An 18,543-nucleotide genomic window follows, 5' to 3' on the forward strand; every position below is an offset into this window, starting at 1 on the left:
TTCGAGCGAAGCGTGTAAAAGACAATTTTTGACGACCCTGTGTACAGGAGAACGATGTGTGGCGGAGAATAATGAACCACGAGCTTGCTGCTCTCAACAGTGAACCCAGCATCCTGAATGTGGCCAAAGCTGGATACGGGAGGCAGGGCATGTTGCAAGAATGTCGGCAACAACCCTGTGAAGTCGGTGTTTGCAATTGATCCGGTTGGCACAAGAATGCGTGGAGCACAGAGAGAACGATGGGCGGACCAGGTGGAGCATTATCTGACGAGCGTTGGGCGTGATCCACTCTGGAGTGCTGCGGCTGCAAATCGAGTATGTATTATGGTGGCAAATTGTTGATTCATGGTTTCATGAATTTGAGATTGAATATTCTATAAATGGAAATTGAAAACTTTTGCTTAAAATCTCAATAAATTATGCGTGTAGACGAAATTATGCGAGAATTTCTAAAAAGTAATACGCAAACTAAAACAACAAACTCTTAAAAGTTGTGAGTTAAATGAGAAAACCTCGATACTTCTATTTAAATTATTCCAAAATAATTCATTGACTGGCATCCCTTTTCGCCCCAACCTAATAAACCAGAGCACCTGCGCTCCCTTCACTCACCTCATCATCAACATCCACCCAACCACCCCATCGAGCTAAAAGGAAACTCGCTGCCTGACGTACACCTAATGTGCGAACGGTGGAAAACCATAGCAAAAGTGGGTCCTGTCTACAACAGTGTTCGTGTGCTTTTCCATACCCTCATAATCGAACACTGCTGAATGGATGGATACCCACAACGGACGACGACGACGACGACGTTCTATTCCACCACACTCTCGTATCGAACCTCTCTAGTTGCTGCTGGTGTTCGTTTTCGCGGTTCTGCTTGTCTCGGCACGACGACGACGACGGTGTGCGGTGTGGTTCCTTCTTCCCACGAACCGAGAATATCGAGACTTGTGTATTATCATCACCGTAACTTCAGAGCCAGCAGCAGAACTCTATAACAGAACCAAAAGCACACACCGCTCTTTCGCATAACATAAAACACACCAAAAATTCGGGAGGTTTTTCCATTAAGGCTTTCACTCTGTAGTGTATTTGAGAAATTTTCTGAATTCAGTTGTTCTAAAGTGTGCTGAAAGTCTGAAAAGTGAAGATCTATCGTGGAAACGGACTTTGGAAACGGCGCGGTCCTCGTTCTAGGTAGTGTGAAAATCGTGATTCGGAAATTGGCAAAACCGGGGTTTTTGAGGTTCTACGCGAAAAATACGCGGATATTGAAGGATTCGGCATCTGAAGATAGTGTGGTAAAGTGTTGTTGTTAAACCGGAAGTCGTTTACGGTTGGCCAGTGCGTAGAAGGGAAGAAACTCGAGTGCGATTTCTCCCCACCCATCGTCGTTTCGAACACGAAAGCTCCCCATTTTGGGAAAATTTGCTATCCCCTAACCCCCGCCTCCGACCTGCAATACCCAAACAACGAAGAATTCCGGGAAAGTATCGGGAGTTCCACTGCGTATTTTGTGCTGTGCTAAAACGAAGATTGTTACCATTCACTTCCGGTTGGACGAGGCGATTTCCAGCACTTAGTGAAACTAAGGAAAACACGAGAGAGCCCAACCCTGTTTTCCCGTCAGCCATCGTCATCGGAAGAAACAACCCCAAGGCAGGTAAGAGCTTTTTCCTGGGAAAAATCTATCACAGAAAGTCCTCCTCAATTCCGGGGCCGCATTCGCGGATCCCATCAACGATCCTTCCCAAAGGATCCCTTCCCAATGATCAAACCTGTGACGTAACAACTCCCCAACCTCAACGCGCCGTGTCCAGTCAGTGCAGTGGGGGGACGCGCGTCCAGGGGTGGGTGTAGAAATGAGCAAAAAATGTTTATACCGGGTTTTCTTCCCGGAACTGAAAAGCCCGCTCCTGTGTGCTGTTGTGTGCTGTGCTCTCGTTTCTCGGTCGGTGGGTTCCTTTCCTCTGCATTACTACATACAATACCGCTCCGTGTCGCACCGCGCCGAACCGCACCGCCACCGCAGCAGCAGTATACACAGCATAGCACAGCACCGAACCGACCCGGCCCGACGACGACGACGACGACGTCTCGGATTATCGATTTTTCCTCCAGCCTGCTCCCGACGAAGCAGCCTGGCCTGCCCAGCCCCCAATGTTAATGGTAGCAGCGGCAGCAGCAGCACAGTGTCTGTGTAGTTTTACCTACCTATAGCTAAAACTGGCAAATGGTTCTTGCTTTATGTTTTCACCTACTAGGGCTACCGTTGGGTGGGGTGGTTTGACATCCACTCCTGTTTTTCTTTAAATCACAGTAAGTTCTGCGACGAAACTTATGATTTTGTTGATTCATTTAATTTATTTAGTTACCAATCTACTAAAGAAACTCCTCTCTCTCTCTCTTCTTGGCGTGACGTCCTCACTGGGACAAAGCCTGCTTCTCAGCTTAGTGTTCTATGAGCATTTCCACAGTTATTAACTGAGAGCTTCCTCTGCCAATGACCATTTTGCATGTGTATATCGTGTGGCAGGCACGAAGATACTCTATGCCCAAGGAAGTCAAGGAAATTTCCTTTACGAAAAGATCCTGGACCGACCGGGAATCGAACCCGTCACCCTCAGCATATGGTCATGCTGAATACCCGTGCGTTTACCGCCTCGGCTATATGGGCCCCAAAGAAACTAAAGAAACTAAAGACAATTGAACGCCTCATAACATGGTTTCAGCTGCTTCCTTTCAACCTTGGTCGCGCTGTATCAACGATATATCGCGTTCCACCTGGTCTATTCGTCTGGTCTACTGCGCTCTACGTATTTTTGGGCCAACTGGATCTATGGTGAGCATCAATTTTGCAAGATTGTTGTATGGTATTCTTGCAACATGCGGGGTTCACCGTAAAGTCTAGCTACCCCCGCCACCTTAAATTCGAATGATTAGAGTGTTTGCAGATTCTCCTTGAGCATGGTCTATGCCTTGTGATCGTTTGCTGTGTGGTTTTCGGCTTTGAATAACAACAAGGATGGGGTCCCTATCATGGCGATGGTTGCTCAGCAGCTTCACACCATCATCGACTTTCCTACGAGTGTAGCAAGGCCCTCAAGCAGGCCTTACGGAGACTTCGTAAGTAGTCGATGTCGGCCAAGCAGGACCATGATAAACTGATGACACCTGCGCCAAAAACAGAGCCCGTTATGCTGCAAATGCCGAAGTATTCCCAGAGCCCCCGAGACTAAGGCCTTCACATTCGCCGGTAGCCCGAAGCAAAACAAGCAAGTGCAAAAGCGCCGGGGTCTCAATTGGCTAAGAATAACACTACGGACCGCCTGTTCCGGTGGTAAGTGTCCACCAACAGGTGACCCCTAATTCATGATGTGATGAAGCTTCATGCTTACCGTGCCTAGGAATGAATGGCTTGGGGGGGGGGGGGGGGGGGTCTAATAAAAACCTAACCGGAAACGGAGCCTGCGGAGTACCAGGGCGCCCTCCACAGTATGTTGCCCTTACTGCGCTTTTTCATTAATAAATATGGGCGGGATTATGAAGATGTTGTTAATTAGTTTAAATTTTCACCTATATTGTTTCCCATTATGCGATTTACACAGTGTATTCTGTGTATCCTCGCCTTTGGTGTTTTCCAATCGATACCAATCTGGTTTTGTTGCTGCTGTTGTTGCGAAGAGTTTAATCTTGCCTAGTTTGGGTAGTGGCTACGGTTAGGATAGCTCAGATCAATCTTCAGCATAAAAGAACAGAAACAATCAATATTTGCTGTCTTATGCAAAATGGTTCAGCCCAAGTGGCCTTGGTCCAAGAACCTCACTTCCTTAAGGGGAATTTCTATCTAGGAAACCTTGTGAACCCGGTATTTGCTACTTTCAGTAAACATGAAATGGCAAACTCGCGTGTCATGCCTCGAGCCTGTGTGCTTGTCAACAACACAATAGTTGCTACACTCATCTCTGAACTAACCACAAGAGATGTATGTGCTATCACAATTGATGTATCTGTTGGAAACCTCAACACAATGCTTTCAAACAAGTCATCGCATACTGTACTTCAAAAGGCCTTCCGCTAATTGTTGGCATTGATGCTAAGGCTCACCATATTATCTGGGGCAGCTCACACATTAACTTGAGAGGCTTCAGTTTGATGGAGTACTTAAGTAGTACAGATCTTGCATTACTTAACATAGGCAACCACCCAACCTTCATGTTATCTGCTAGAGAGGAAGTGTTAGACATAATGCTTTGCTCTAGTAAAATTAGTCACGAGCTGACCAATTGGCATATGTCAGATGAAGAATCTTTATCTGACCATCGCAACATCTTTTTGAACATTTAAATGTTAATTCGCAAATATTCAGGAATCCCCGATCAACAAACTGGGATCTTTTTACTGATTTGGTTGCGACCAAATTTCATGGATACTCACCATCCATTGACACTCCAAGTGATTTAGATGATGCCGTTGATACTACAACGACCTTCATCATGGAAGCTTTTGAAGAAGCAAGCCCTCTATGATCTGTGAAGATCACAAGAGGAACCCCTTGGTGGAACTCTGATCTGGCGAAACTCAGGAAACAATGAAGAAAGAGTTCGGCTGATTCGGAGGCTTTCAGGTCGGCTCTCAAGGCCTACAGGAAAGCTCTCCGGTCTGCTGAACGATCCGGCTGGAAAAAAAACTTTGCACAAATGTTTCCAGTCTGAGTGAAGTCAGCCGGTTAAATCAAATCATTGCAAAATCTAAAGATTTCCGAGTGAACGAACTTCGTTTGCCAAATGGCGATCTGACTTCCTCTGATGAGGAAGTTCTGGAATGCTTATTCAGCACACACTTCCCTGGATGTGTGGATAGTACGTCTTCGGATGAACCTGATGTCTTTTCTTGTAGTTACGATTCCCTGGCTTCGGCTTGGAGTTTTGTAACTATAGAATCGATTGAGTGGGCACTTAATAGCTTTGCTCCTTTCAAATCTCCTGGGGCAGATGGGATTTATCCTATTTTGCTTCAGAAGGGATTTGATCATTTCAAACATGTTTTGAAAAAACTACTTGTTTGCAGTTTTGCTACAGGGTATATTCCCAAATCCTGGCGGGATATTACTGTAAAGTTTATTCCAAAAGTGGGTCGTGCGTCGTATGAAGAAGCAAAGAGTTTCAGACCTATCAGTTTGACCTCTTTTCTTCTGAAATGCTTAGAACGCATTGTGGATCATCACATCTGTGATGTTTATCTGGCCAACGTGCCTCTTCATGTGAACCAACATGCCTACCAATCTGGAAAGTCCACTGTGACTCTTTTACACAAGGTTCTTTACGATATCGAGAAAGCATTTACTCAAAAGCAATCTTGTTTGGGTGTTTCCTTAGATATCGAGGGTGCCTTTCGATGCCATATTGGAAGCCGCACGGAGTCATGGTATACTCCAATGATTTCCAATTGGATTCATCAAATGCTCAAAAACCGATATCTCTTCTCGACATCGCGTCTAGCAGGGACTAGGAAATTGAGTGTTTGTGGATGCCCCCAAGGGGGAGTCTTGTCACCGCTTTTGTGGAATCTCGTAGCAGATACGCTATTGAGGCAACTCAATAATAGCGGTTTTCCTACTTATGGTTTTGCCGACGACTACCTAGCATTGTTAGTTGGTATGCGTATCACCACCCTTTTCGACCTGATACAAAGCGCCCTTCAGGTAGTTGAGGGTTGGTGTCGCCAATATGGCCTATCGGTTAATCCGAGTAAAACATCTATTGTTCTTGTTACGGAAAGGCGAAACCGTAATGGCGTTCGACCTTTGCGTCTCTTTGATTCTGAAATCGATGGGACCGAACAGGTAAAGTACGGTGGAGTTATTCTTGATTCCAAGCTTTCCTGGATACCTCACATTGATTTCAGAATCAAGAAAGCTTGTATGGCCTTCGGGCAATGCCGGCGAACCTTTGGTACAACTTGGGGTCTAAAACCCAAGTATATCAAATGGATCTACACAACTGTTGTTCGGCCAATATTGGCTTATGGATGTCTTGTGTGGTGGCAAAAGGACGAAATGAGAACGGCCCAATCAAAGTTAGGCCATCTCCAAAGGCTGTATCAGTCTTACTCACTTGGTAGACACTGCGCCGTTTTTCAGGCCGAAATCTTTGCTCTTATGTTTGGAGTGCAATCAGCACTTCAGCAGCACGTAATGGGCAAAGTAATATACTTCTGTTCAGATAGCCGGGCTGCTATTAAAGCACTTGCCTCGGCCAACTCCAGGTCGAAGATAGTTATCGCTTGTCCAACTCAAATCAAGGAGCTGAATTCAGCAAACGCTGTTCACCTTGTATGGGTACCTGGCCATTCTTCCATCGCTGGAAATTAATTGGCTGATGAGTTAGCTCGCTCTGGAGTATCACATGACATCATTGGCCCTGAGCCAGCTATTCCGATATCGAAGTATTGGGTTAAGCTTCAGATTCACACCTGGGCTGCTACTCAACACAGACAATACTGGAATAGTTTGGAGTCATGTCGTCAAACCAAATTGTATTGTACTGAGCCATCTCCAAGGGTGGCGAAGTATCTTACAGCTATCACATGGCGAATATTCAGTAAGCTGATTCATTTGCATGTAACAGCTGTGAATCCGATTATGGAACTTCGTATCATTTGATATGCAACTGTCCAGTTTTTGCGAAACTGCGTTTCTGAGTATTCGGTAAACACTTATTAAGTGAAACTGACTTCAGAGACCTGAATATTCAGGATATTCTGTTGTGCTTAACCCGCTGTGGTAAAGAGCTGTAGGCTCTCTTTCGATTTATGCGTTATTACAGTGCCCTTTTCAGGGCGCTGTTTGAACCCGTTGTGGTTCGCTTATAAAATACTTTCAGGGTACTTTTCCTTTTTCCCTACCTGTCCTTATCCCCATCCCTATCCTAATTTCCTTCCTTTTCCCTCAGGTAGATGATGAAATAGGCTATTATTTTGGCGATGGCACAAATGTCCCAAATGTTGGATAACGTGCCTCTTTTTTTTCCTTCTAAACCATAGGGGGCTAATCTGCTCAACAGACACCCTAACAGAAGGTTAGGGTAGTGTAGGTCTGACAGGCCGTCTTCTACAACAAAAGTAAAATCCAGGACTACTCTCTCCTCGTACCCACTAAACCATTCCTATGGTCGCCAAACCCTACGTCTCTCCGGAACCACCAAGAAGGTATTGCTTCAGAGAGGGGCTAGTGCAATGACGTGCCTCTGGAGCCGGCCTTCTGATACCTGATACCTGAAGACCCACTAGCGCCACCTCACGGATAAATCTAGAATCAACTATTTCACTATCGGACAGTTCTTTATGTCCTGATAAACTTTGTCAAAGATTAAATTCGCACTAGCACCCCTTAGCGGAGAAATCTAGAATCAACTAGATCACTATCGGAAAGCTCTTGATGTACTGATCAAGCTTGTCGGAGACTCCGAATGGTTTAAATTTATGCTAGGTTCACTACGCATAGCAAAACTACGCTTGAGATATGCTCTACACGAGCGCGACGATACTGGCAATAGCTGTTGACGCACAGAAAATACTGGAGAAAATATGTAATAAACTACATACTATCGTTGAGTACCTCCTCAACAACTTTGCTGAAGACACTAGTCTCCAACATGCCTCATTACTCCACCGTAATCGCCAAAGTTATTGATCTATAAATAGATCGCTGGGCGTAACTGGGTTAAAATCGTTGCCCTCTAGTCGTACAAGACTGGCCTGCTGACTCCCACAGTCCACCCAAGGTTTGACAACCGCACTAGCATGGAGCGAAATTCTATCTGTTCCCCGTTCGCTTGCCTGACTACGTCAGACTGGATGTGTTGGTTGATGAACAAACAGCTGACGTAGTTCATCCAGTTGACGCCTCGCTCCAACAAAGTATCCGTCATTGTCGCGCATGATTCTCCTCCGGCTTGCCACGCTGGGAGGAGAAGCGCTTTAAGGTCGAAATGAATCCTTGAGCGGACAAGTCTGCCGCTAGCTCCAGGTGTACAGCCTTGGCAATTGAGCAGAGGTAAACGGCGACGTATATCTTCAATGAACAGGTTCGCCGGTGCGCGACTTGAATACGGACGGAATCTTAATATCCAGGGAGTGAGGCGCTGGAGCTCGTTGAACGATGATTGAACGCTGAAGATATCACTAGGTTGGATGACTGGAAGTGCTGTAAAGACGCTCTTGACCTCGGGATCCATCCGATCGAAATCCTCTTAGCAGATCGGTGGGGCTGATGGCTCATTCGACTTCAGCCAATACGACCCACTTACACCCACAAGAACAGTTTTGATTTTGACGGTGATGATGATAACCGTGATGATAGTTGACGATGGTAGAGTCTGTCCAGAAGAAATATCTTGCACGTATGTCAGGGCTGCTCACGACCGTTTAAAACAGGTGTTCTAGCAGTAACGTAGATGACCGCAACTCAAACCGCGGGGTCGAGAGACGCTTGTTCCCTCATTCAGGTTGTCGAGTGGAGCGATTCGTGATTTCGCCGTCAGCAACCTCACCTCCTCCGTTTCGGAGATTGTTCTCACGTAGAAACAGGCACCGTATCCTTTATTTGACGCATCGCAGAAGCCATGTAACTCAATGGCAGTAGCGTGACCGCTGGCTCCTACCCAGTAGGGAACAGTAAGGTTTTCTAGTCCAGCTAGGTAGCGTCTGTACTACTGTCATTGCTCCTGCAACTCGGGACTCAGAGGTTCATCCCAGCCAAAACTCCGCAAACAGCGGATTGAACAGGCGCGCAACATCGGAGACTACAATGCGCTTCGTATTCATTACTGTCCAGGGAAGGTAAAACGGAAGACACCTGTGGCTGGTTCCCATGCCAAACCAAGGGTTTTTATTGCTGCTTCGGCGGAATCTATTGCGAGGATAGTAAGTTCATCCCACAAATTCTCCGGAACGACATCTTGAAGTTCCGCACTGCTGGAATTCCATTTCCTCAATGTGAAACCCGCTGAATCCGACAGCTCGATGACTTCCTTTACCAGCTGCCGATCTTCGTCAACTGTGTCAACTCCTATGAGTATTTTGTCCACGTAGAAGTCCTTTTCGATGAGTTTAGATGCTACGGGTTTCGACGCTCTTCTATCTACAGCGAGCCGCTGTAGGCATTTCATAGCCAGGTACGAAGCAGACGAGGTGGCGTACGTGACAGTAGTCAACTACGTACGAAGAGGTGCGGAGTGCTGCTGATGCGATCAGGGAAGAGCGGTCCACCCAAACGGACAGTTTTCTCTTTGCTGAACCTGCTGATGAGACGCCGCCCAAGAAGCGTCCGACAGAGTTGGGTGCAAAGCCAAAGAAAGAAAAGGTGAAGGCCAGCGCAGGTAACCAGGCTTCCAAACCGATTGCAAAGCGCACAAGGGGCAGGGAAACCAAGCCCCAGCAGGCCAACCGTAGAAAGAACGGAGGCCAACCGGACCAAGGAAAGGAGAACCCTTGGATTACGGTAGGAAAAAAGAAGAAGATGAGAACTACGAAACCAGCCCGCAAACCCCAGCAAACCATAGATCACATAAGAATGTTAACTTCAAATCGTTTTTATGTACAGATCAAGTTGAAATTATAAAAGATGCAATAACTAATCAACTGCAATCGTTAACGAAGTCAGCAATTTCATCCGATTATGTTCTACGTCTTGTAAAACTTCAACTTCAAATGGACAATAATGTAATTTCAAATTACCATTCTTATACAATCTCTTCTGCAGTTGTTGCGATTATAGTGCAATCTATAGAGTTTGATTGTTTATATGTTCATATTTGTAAATCTGAAATTATAAAGGGGGAATCTGATTGCGGTGGCAGTGGAAAGTGAATGTTTTGATGTTTGCAAAAATTTGAACCTGAAAACGAAGAGAACTCAGGTGTTCTTCCATTTTCCTACCTGAATTTCTATTTTACTTCGACGCTGAACCAGGACCGTGCTGGCCGTATGGTGGAATTCCATTAGTGCTGATATTAGGTAAGATTTTCTTCTCCCGGACGGTCGTAAACATCAACTTTTCCATCACCTCCCGCCGGCGGCGCAATTGACATCGTCCAGTCAACTTCGGGTCGGTCATGTGTTTATGTTTTAAGATCGCCCGCACTAAGTGTCTACTGGCCAGTCCATAAAATACTTATATTTGTCAAAATTTTGCACCCTACAACATCAAATGAACGGCTCAGTGGTAGAGTATCTGGATATGAAGCTATTGGTCAAAATATCAAGACTCTCAAATCGCTTTACTTTCGTTTTTTATTTTTTATTGTTTGTAAAAACGAAATTATATTGATATCCAAAAACAATTGTAATCGAAGTTATATATTTCGACAGATCAATTCATCTGCAGTTGTATATGACAGAATGATTTCAGAGAAATGTACGTATATGGCCTCCAGATTTGTGCGAATAGAGCAAATCTGTGCATTTTAAACAATCTTCTTTGATCGAGTAAGGGCTCACTTAGCAGAGTTGTAGTTGAGTAATGTGAACCAATTTGTTGGCTGGGACGAGTGAGAAGTGTCGCGCCGGTCTTCAAAACCGAGGCAGACATGTACGCCGAGGTGCTGAAGGCCATGCGAGGCGAAAGTCTTCTCTCACCATTGGGCACGGATGTTAAAAGCATCCAGCGCACCAGGACGGGAAAGATGATGCTAGTGCTGAAAAAGGAAGCAGCCGATAAAGGTACTTCCTACAAAGCACTAGCGCAAGAGGTTCTTGGCGAAAAGGTGCAGCTAAGCGCCCTAACGGCGGAGGCAACTCTCCAGTGTAAAAACCTGGACAGCAGTGTGAAATAGATATACCAAGTGCTACGATCCGCCTGCGAAAGGGTCTGGCTGGCACGCAATTGCAGTCGGCAAGATCAAGGTAGCTTGGTTAATGTGTCCGCTCAGCATATACCCGCCAGTGGCGTGCTTCAAGTGCTTTGAACAAGGGCATAAGTCCTGGGCGTGCAAAGGCCCCAACCGGAGTAAGCTCTGCAGGAAGTGCGGAGTAGAAGGCCATATCGCCAGGGAGTGCAACTCGGTACCAAATTGCCTGATTTGCACGTCGAACAAGGGCCAGAGGACGGGTGGGCCTAAATGTCCAGGCACGCAAGGAGGTCGAAGTTCCAAACGATAATGCAGATTACACAACTAAACCTGAGCCACTGTGAAGCCGCACAACAATTGCTGTTGCAGTCAGTCTGGGAGTCAAGTACAGACATCACCCTACTATCGGACCCATACCGCATCCCTCCCGATAACGGAAACTGAGTAGCAGATAAGGCCAAGCTAGCGGCGATCTGTACAACCGGTCGTTTTCCGGTCCAGGAAATAATGTCCACGTCGCACGAGGGCTTCGCAATAGCGAAAATCAACGGGGTTACTTCTGTAGTTGTTATACCCCTCCCAGGTGGCCGATAGACCAGCTCTTGTCTATGCTGGAATCGTTAACAAGCGCAATAGTGGGATTGAGTCCCGTGGTCATCGGTGGAGACTTCAACGCCTGGGCGATTGAGTGGGGTAGCCGCTTGACTAACGCGAGAGGCTGGGCTCTACTCGAAGCTATGGCTAGACTGAACGTGGATGTAACGTACGTAGACGACAAAAAATACCTACAGTAGGAATGGTGCAGAGTCCATCATTGATGTGACCTTCTGGAGCCCGGGTCTAAACCCTAGCTCGTACTGGAGAGTCGACGATGGATACACGCACACTGTGCGTCGCACAGTCACCATCTAACGATTTGATACAAAGTAGAACACGGCCGCAGCCGAAGGTCATCGACCGTCATCAGGGATGGCTGGCCTCGCGATTCGATAAGCCGGCATTTGTGGAGCGATTGCTTCTGGAGGCTAACACCGACGATCTATCCAGCGATGATCTAGTCGGAACCCTGAGCCGTCCATGTGACGCCGCTATGCCAAGGCGATTCCTACCCAGAAATGGACACAAACAGGTGTACTGGTGGTGTCCAGAAATCGCAGAACTCTACGCATCCTGCCTAAAGGTCCCATTAGACATGACAAGTATTTGGCCAAATAAGGTCAACAAATGACCAACACAACCTGAATCATGGCAACCTCGGACAAATGTCGAATTACAACGGCAAATATTTGTCATAATGACAAACAGTCTAATGGCCCCTTAAGAGCTAGAAGGAGGATGTAAAGGGCTCGTACCGATGAGGATAGAATTGAGGCCTAAAGGGCGGCTAAACTGGCACTGAACAAAGAGATTAAGGCACGTAAGCGGGCGTAACCTCTGCCAGGCAGCCAACACGACCCGTGGGGTGATGCCTACAGAGTAGTCATGGTCAAAACGAAGGGCGCGTCAGCACTCACTGAACGCTCCCCCGAGATGCTGCAGAAGACCGTGGAAACGCTGTTTCCGCGCCATGATAAAAGACCATGGGCCTCCGTCCCCTAAACCGGCCATAATGAGGTCGCCCCGGTGACGAACGACGAACTCATTGCAATAGCGAAGTAGCTTAAGTTGAACAAGGCTCCGGGTCCGGACGGTATCCCGGCATTAGTCATCAAGACGGCCATCGAGGCTAGCCCTGACATGTTCAGAATGGCTATATAGATGTGCCTAGACAAAAAAGAATTTCCGGAGAAGTGGAAAAGGCAAAGATTGGTACTACTGCCCAAACCCGGGAAGTCACCTGGCGACCCGTCGCATACAGACCCATCTGCCTGCTGGACACCACCGGAAAACTATTGGAACGGATCATTCTGTCAAGGCTGATGGTCTATAACCGAGAAACCCGATGACTCTGGTCTCTCGGATAACCAGTTCGGCTTCCGGAAGGGTCGATCGACGGTGGACGCTATTAGGGCTGTAACCAAAACGGCCGAGATAGCGCTCCAAAAGAAGCGAACAGGAATCCGCTATTGCGCGGGTGTCACGCTGGAAGTTAAGAATGCGTTCAAAAGCGTCAGCTGGGCCGCCATCGAGTGCGCAATACACCACCTAGGAGTCCCGGTTAGACTACGCCAGATACTGGAGAGCTATTTCCAGAATAGGGTGTTAATCTATGACACCGAGGAAGGCGAGAGAGGCTACAACATCACCACGGGTGTACCTCAGGGGTCCATCCTGGGCCCGGTACATCGGCTCAAACTTCCACCGGGTGTAAAGCTGGTCGGCTTCGCCGATTATATCGAGGAAGTGGAACTGACAGCAACACACGCAATCGGCATAGTGGAGGGCTGAATAAGGTCGAGACATTTAGTACTCGCGCAGCACAAACGGTGGTGGTAACCAACTGCAAGTCTGAATAACAGGCAGTGGTCACCACAGGCGGATGAAGGATCAACTCTAAGCGCTCACTGAAGCAATTGGGAGTCACGATCGACGATATGCTGAAATTCGGAAGCCACGAAGAATATGCCTGCAAAAAGGCATGCATGGCGATAATGGCATTGTCAAAGATAATGTCAAATAGATCGGCAATAGTCTCGAGTAAGCGTAAGCTGCTCGCGGCACTAGCGGTCTCCATACTACGGTATGGCGCCGCTGCATGGTCGAAGGCGCTAGTGGTTAATCGAAACGTGAAGCGACTTGAGAGTACCAACAGGCTGATGTGCCTTAGGGTGGTCAGCGCATACCGCACGGTCTCAAAGGACGCTGAATGTGTGCTAGCGGGCATGATGCCCACAGCTTTTGTGGTGGCAGAGTATGAAGAGTGCTAGTGACGCGGCATAAGAGGCGCGAGGTGAATCGCCAGAACCTCGTCTATCCTGAAGTGGCACAGGGAATGGGATTCCGCCAGCAAGGGTAGATGGACACACAGGCTCATACCGAGCGTGCCCAAGTGGACGAGCAGGCCCCATGGCGAGGTGAATTTTCATTTGACACAATTTCTGTCAGGCCATGGGTGCTTTAAGTGGTATCTGCACAGATTCGGACACGCAGGTTTCTCCGTATGTCCAGAATGTGCAGACTTCGACGAGACCGCGGAGCATGTGCTCTTTGAATGTCCACGTTTCGTGGAGCAAAGGTCGAGTATGCAGGAGGTATGCGGTAGAGATATCACACCTGACAACATTGTTGAAAGGATATGTACGGGGGCGGACAAGTGGGATTCCGTTACTTCCACGGTTTCTCGAATCGTACTTGAACTACAGAGAAAATGGCGTGCTCCCTTTTCCCATCCAGGAGCTTGAGTTCAACGGGTAGTCTAAGCACTAGCCAGGACCCGAGCCTCGAGGGGAAAATGAACAATTTAAGGAGGTAGCTGGTGGAACGCTTACTATTAGAGTATACTCATGTACGCCCCCCCCTTATCGAGTCATCCCTAACGGGCGTACCGCGAAAATAAGGAAGAGAGAATGAGTTTAAGTGGGTCGATCCCCCCCCCCCCTTGCATTCGATTATTGCCTCTTATGAGAGTGCTCTGACGTTTGCCTGGCTTCCGAGAAACGTCGCGACTATTTCCCGGTAATCCAAACTCTTTGCAGATGGTTCTTTCTTTAACTCAAAGATCATCTAGCTTTTCTGCGTAGCTCCGAGTTCCCCTCATCTTTTTGAGAAGTGCAGCGTACGTTGTTTTGTCGCTTGCTTCTTTCCTGGCTGACGTTCCACGGTGCACCATCCACTATCTCTCCAGCATCTTTCTGATTACCGGCTAGTTATTCTGCTTCTTGGGATCTTCCTTCTCTCCTGGTGTATCCCTGCCTTATTTCCCCTGAATTGCTACCGTAGTTCTTTGCCCGGTTTCAACTTAAGGCTTTTCAGCTATTTCAGTTCTCATCCTGAGCTCCTTTTGCTCACGCTCCGCCGCTAAAACGGCCGATTTGATGTTGATTACAGATTTGGTTGGTTGGATCCGAGCCTGCAGTTGGAATGGGGTCCTCGGCAAGGTCGGAGTAGATGGAGGCCCCATGTCAGCACGTGCTGGCTGATACGGCCTTATTTGCGGGAAGGTCAAATCACTGTACACACAGTATGATACTTGGTTTGCAGTTGGACACAGGCGTGGGGTCGACCTTGGCCGCCTTCCGAGATCAACGGGGTGGTGAGGACCACTCGGGAAACTGGCTTAGCACCAGCATGCTACCGTGATGGGGTGATGGACTCTCCAAAGCGAGTCATCGATGTTCGTTGCTGCAGGCTACGCAGCTAACCTTGAGGGTGCGATGTGCACTAGCCCCCCTTTGAAGGAATGCCTTCTTGGTGGTTCCGGAGAGACGGTGGGTTCTGCGTCAACGAGAATGTTGTTTAGTGTGTCGGGGAAATGGTAGTCCTGGCTGTAGAATACGTTTTGTTCGTAAACCCGTGGTTTCCCACATTGCGTGATCACGTACTTATCTCACGTACGCAACCATTGCTGGTCTTGCTACTGAAACCCGGGAAGCTTTTTGGCGACCTGTCTGGGACAAGGATAACTTCTAATTGCCGAGTCTACGAGAACTCGTCCCAAGATACTCTAAGCCCGTAATTGTTTGAATCGAACAAGCATTTCGTGTAGGTTCCAAACCACTTTCTTACAAGAAAAATGTGTAGTCTGTTGGAAGTAGTATGCGTGAAATGTTTCTCTGAACCGTTGGTAACCAACTCGCACCATTTGATGGTACCGAAATCGCAATGTGGCACAAAACGAGAGCCGGGGGAACCCATCGTTCATCCCCCGGAACCCAAATCCGCGGCAACAACCAAAACAAAACGAACAACAGCTACAACAACATCAATCCTTGGGGAGGGAAGTTTGCCTCGGTCACACATACACATTGAGAGCGAGCCTCCCTTTTATGCCGCAAATGCAAAATCCATTCTAGCTTCGGCGTGCTGCCCCGCCGCCGATTACCCACCAACCTATAGGTATAGGTAACGTAGGTAGGTACGTGCGGATGGTCGAATATTTTTATCGCTTGATGGAGGTTTACGGCCGCTGGCTGCCGTCGCCCGGAAGTAGGTTAGAGGGTAGGGATGTCCGGTGCTGAAATTCAAACCGACAGGTAAACTAATTGGGCTCGTTGCTAATTTTGATTTCTCATCCTGAGGGCATGAGCGGGGATAAATTGTGGATTGCGGCTCTAGAGAGAGTGGGCGCCAATTGAAATTGCTTTTGGCCGTTTACGATGATATGACAATTTTGGTGCGTATGGTTTACGGATTAAACTAATTAGCTATCATGCATTTCGAATCGAAATTGATAATACTTATGTTACATTCGTGTTACGACTGCTAGATGTGCCTGATCAGCGAAATTTAAATTAATTATTATCCAAGTAATAAATATTTTTCAGTCAAATAGACTTAGAAGAGGTTTTCAGAACCATGATAAAACCAAAATAAAAGATATTCTGTTTTATGACGGTTCTCAAAGCCTCCACAAGGCTAATTGGTCTCAAAAATGATACTTTGGAAACTCACAGGAGCACGTGTTTTCTCGCAAGCTAGATTTCAATCTGTTCATTGAACACGTGTTCACAATGCGTGGTGCATCCTATGTATAACTTGGCTAAAACCTAGCAAATGGCTGTTAATCTTCTCCACAGCTCTGCATGGCAGTATTACTAAACCACGACTGCCGTTAACTTGCCTATGCTTTTTGATGATTTTTCAAAAATCAACAAAGCTAACAAATTGACCGGATCTACTAAAAACAAAATGCTCTCAGTAGGAAACTCATAGGACATCAGTTGAAATACATGTTATGTCCCAACCCTCACGAAGAAGAAAAGCAGAACTGAATCGCCGACTGACTTCACGTGCCAGTGACCTCCTGTTGACGAGAATGACGGCTGTCGTAGTGGCTGCTGGCTAATGCTAATTTTAACTCCAACGGGGTAGTTATGTGTAAGGCATCAAATAGTGTCAACCACAAGAATGAGTAAACCGTCGTCGTCGTCGTCGAGCGACACACTTATAGTCACTATTTAGCTACACAAGGAGTAGTATGAAAAACGACATGGTGGGTACAGCGCGTGGTTTCTAAACACAAAAGACTGGAAAAAGTAGACCAACAACCGGTTTTGAAAGGATGACTGATAATTATGCAGGAGCCGTAGCCCCCTGATCATGGAGGTTCTATGTGTGTATGCGTAAACCCCTCGGTGGGGACGTTTATGCAAAGAAATGGAAGTTGTGAATTTATGGAATCTCTGGTCTTCTAATGAGGTAGTAGTTAAATATTTTTTTTATTGTACTGGCGATATCAATCCGGAGTAATGTGCTACAATCATGGGGTCAGAATAATTCATTTCTCTTCTATAGAGCTCTAATTGTTATTCCAAAATCGGGCAGGGTAGAGTTCTTAAGGAGGTTCAGGGCCCCTCCTTCTTCTGGAAAGGGGGGCTCACATACAAATGAAACAGAATTGAGCTAAGAGAGTTCAACACGATCGGGACAAAACCACCCAGACAACCAGGAATCGCATAAGGATGCATGCTGTACATCTTATAAAAGATTATTTTAGGTCACTATCGCATATCTGTACGGCTGAGGGATAATTTCCATCGCATATGATGTTATTTTTTTAACTACAGTCGACTCTCTACATCTCGATATTGAAGGGACCATCGAGATAGGGAAAGATTGAAATGCAGAACAATTTTGTAATGCACACTAGTTTGAAAAATACTCCGTAACTAGGAAAAACCGTCAACAAACAGATGTCACTTCACATTCTCAGAATGTTTGAACCCACGAAACGAGATCTAGCAACCTTCGAATATGGGCATATCGACATATGGAGAGAAAATCTAGAACAAAAACGAACGAGGTCAAATCGAGATAGGGAGATATCGAGATAAGGAGATATCGACATACAGAGTGGAAAAATGTATGCAGATTGAAGGGACCGATCATACCATCGAGATAGGGAGAGATATCGAGATGTAGAACATCGACATGTGGAGAGTCGACTGTAATTGCGATGTATCTGATTAAATCATATAAGAGTGCAAATTAACATTTATCATGTATGACTAAATCGTAGTAGACGATATTCTGATGTTTTATTGCGACGAACTTTGCTCATTCGCAAAAGTGTTCAAGCAAACTCGCAAAGTGTCAATTGAATTTGCATAATTACGTACTGCGATGGTTATACGACTTCGCTTGGTACTTTTCTTATTATGTCAGCTTATATCGCATTGGGGTATAGACTGAATCGCATAAAAGTAAAAATAAACTCGTTAAAATGTACATACAAACTCGCATAAGCTAGAATCGTTAACGTTGGCATATTGCGATGTGATTTGTGATAACAATGATAGAGGTGCTCTTGGAGTGCCAAAAAGCTACAAGAAAGTGAGCAGTCATCATTATGGTGACAAATCAAGTTACAAAGTCATCATTTTTGTTTTGTTGACCTGATAATTAACAATGGGTTTTGCTAGCAATAGAGGAGTAGTGCGATAACTGTGCGGGAAATCACGCTTCATCACATTGAGCTCCAGATAGCCTGCCGAACATGTACAACGCAGGGAAATCAAGTGCATTCCAACAAATACCGAGGTGAGTTAGAATGTCATGACAATTAGCCAGTGTGTTTCATAAGTAGTGTTTG

General features: G+C 46.5%; 1 protein-coding gene across 1 annotated transcript in view; it reads left to right on the forward strand.

The window, feature by feature from the left end:
• Nucleotides 1–884: 884 nt before the first annotated feature.
• The window catches only part of LOC109397635 (RNA-binding protein MEX3B), a 223,401-nt gene continuing 205,742 nt past the window's right edge, over nt 885–18,543 (forward strand). The window contains exon 1 of the mRNA XM_062845140.1: nt 885–1,666. The gene's annotated coding sequence lies outside the window, so the exon portion shown is untranslated. The remainder of the gene's footprint in view (nt 1,667–18,543) is intronic.

This window comes from Aedes albopictus, chromosome 1, assembly GCF_035046485.1.
Source record: "Aedes albopictus strain Foshan chromosome 1, AalbF5, whole genome shotgun sequence".
NCBI lineage: Eukaryota > Metazoa > Arthropoda > Insecta > Diptera > Culicidae > Aedes > Aedes albopictus.